Source organism: Rousettus aegyptiacus, unplaced genomic scaffold (genome assembly GCF_014176215.1).
Source record: "Rousettus aegyptiacus isolate mRouAeg1 unplaced genomic scaffold, mRouAeg1.p scaffold_m13_p_10, whole genome shotgun sequence".
NCBI lineage: Eukaryota > Metazoa > Chordata > Mammalia > Chiroptera > Pteropodidae > Rousettus > Rousettus aegyptiacus.
The window spans coordinates 50445681-50448203 of record NW_023416285.1 but is presented as its reverse complement, the minus strand read 5'-3'; positions in this window follow the sequence as shown (position 1 = coordinate 50448203).

Below are 2523 nucleotides of genomic sequence, written 5' to 3'. Positions count from 1 at the left end.
AATACTTCTTTCTAATGGACAAGTTGCCTATCTCAGAACTCTCCCCACATCACCTTCTCCCACCCTTCTTATCTATAGCCAACTAAATTCTTTCACAGCAACCTACATTTTTCTTCTCCAAACTCATTGTGCAAGGAGTCCCACCAACTCTAGGACGGCAGACATATTTTTCTTCTCCATCTAGCTTTGCTGCTGTTGGTTTAGAGTGCATACTCCAAGATCTGGTCCTTTTACTGGCCAGCATATGGCTCAATTAATCTTTTCTTTTAGAACAACTTTTGGTCTGAAAGTTTTTGTATAACACATTTATAATAAGAATCTATGTCTAAATACTCTAAAATATTTCTTTCAACCAGGGTAAAATTAAAATTCTAAGCAATAAGAAAACATTGGTCACAATTTCTTCTTTTAATTAAAAAAATTCTTAAATGCCATAAAATAATGGTTCATCTTATTAATGGCATTCTACATTAGATAAAATATGGCATTTTGGACTCAAAATTATAAATTCTTTAATATTCTCCAATCTGCAGCCAGCAGCGCTTCAGCAGAGTGGGCTGGTGCCTCAGCTGTGTGATTTTAGGGCCTCCTAAAATAAATACTCAAATGCCTTTTTATGGTTTCCTAAAATTCTCATTCACTAATTTTTTTTTCTTTCTTGAATAAAGTTCCTATAAAAGCTTATATAAAACTCAATATTATTATCTGAGAGAGCTAATGCATTAAATATTAGTACCCTTTACCTTCTTAGCATACATGAGCTCATTTTAGTATAAAAGTTAGGCAATCACTTGGTGAAATGTGACAAGTAATTTCTGATTGCTATGTAAAGTATCCTTAAAGAATACTGGCTATGATGTCAAGCACAAAGGTAGGTCAGTTCACTATGGCAAAGGAAAATGAGAAGGGAGAAGGATCCTAGCAAAAGGATAAGGAAAGAAGAGCCAAGCCGATCTTGCTTACCCTCCATTTCGTTTATGGTCCACTTTGGCCTACAGGAAAAATGTCCTTCCTTTCCTCCATGCTAACAGAAAGATTTGTAGAATTTCATTGGAAATGCAAACCTAGGAGACTCAGAACTAGACTGAAGACCTGGAGTAGAAATGAACCTCGGGAGAGAATAGGCCTTTCTCCTACCTCAGAGTCACACAGGTAAATCTAATTGAAATGAGTTTTGTAATAGTGTTAATATCTGCTTCCAATTTTAGAATACTCCCTCTATGGAAATAATATACAAAGAATCTATTTCTATATGTTCTCATTGAATTTTCATCATAACCCTATAAAGTGTTATCCTCCCTTCATCATCTTAAAGATAAAACAACTAAGGCTAATCTAAGTTAAATCATTTGCTTAAGGATTCATAAATAGTATTTGTTATAACTAGGTCTCACTTGCAGAGCCTATAAGTTAGAACTCTAAATCTTCCTAACATAAGATCAGGCCTTTTTCTGAGTTATCAAGATGTGAAAGTAAAACAAAATTGTAGGAGACGTAATACAGGTAATTACATACATGCATTCTGGGAGGTGGTACCATATACATGACAGTGGAAACCTCCAGGCCCTTGATAAACTTTCCTTCTTGCCCTGAGCCTGAATGTGAGAGGTCCACATGAGTGGCACGACATCCAACCACTGCAATCACAAAAGAAAAGTATGAACCGCCTTAGAAATATTAAATAGGGTAGGACTCCCTATGGCTGGATGAATCTGGGTTTGAGATGTTTCTAAATCCAGATAACTTAAATCCAGAGGACTTTTCAGGAATAATCATAATAATTAAGTCTCCTCCATTAAGAAGCAAAATTTCTGAAAAATCTGTAAAAAAATCTAGAAAGTTTATGATAACATCCGGCTTCTAGATTAGTTCTCAAGAAGAAATGTACTTTAGAAATTTACATGTAGGAAAAACATATTAAGTGCCAACAAACTCCTGGTGAACTGAATTATTACAGTAATCAGTTTATCATTTGATTATTAGTAAATTGTCTAGAGAACTTACCATGAGCGAAGAATAGTGACGCTGAAAGATATATCCACCCCCTCGATGCCTTTCCTCTGGGTCACATCCTGATTCTATCTTTTGAGTTTTGTCCGCCAGATTTCAAGAGGAGGTAAGAAGGCCAAGCCCAGGATTAAGAGAGCCATTTCCCTGAGACATAGGGCAAAATTGGCTTGGCTTGCTTACCTACTTTACCCTGTACCATATCCTGGTCCTGAAATGTCTCAACACCTTCTCCAAACGAGTACAGTACTGTGAAGAAAACGGCACCATTGGCCAGTTGCTCCTCCATCGAAACACTTCACTTCTTGACACAGTGGCCCCATTGTGAATCTCTGAGAATGCCAATATGTCCTTGACTCATGTCAACATTCCTCCTTTGGAATGAAGTATGGAGGGATGTATAGAGCAGCCCTTAGAGTTTAACGTAAGAGATCAACACTTGATGCATGAGGAAAAACTAATTTAGAAGAGTTTTTAGATAATATGATAATATTGTATTATATGTGCTAATGTTTT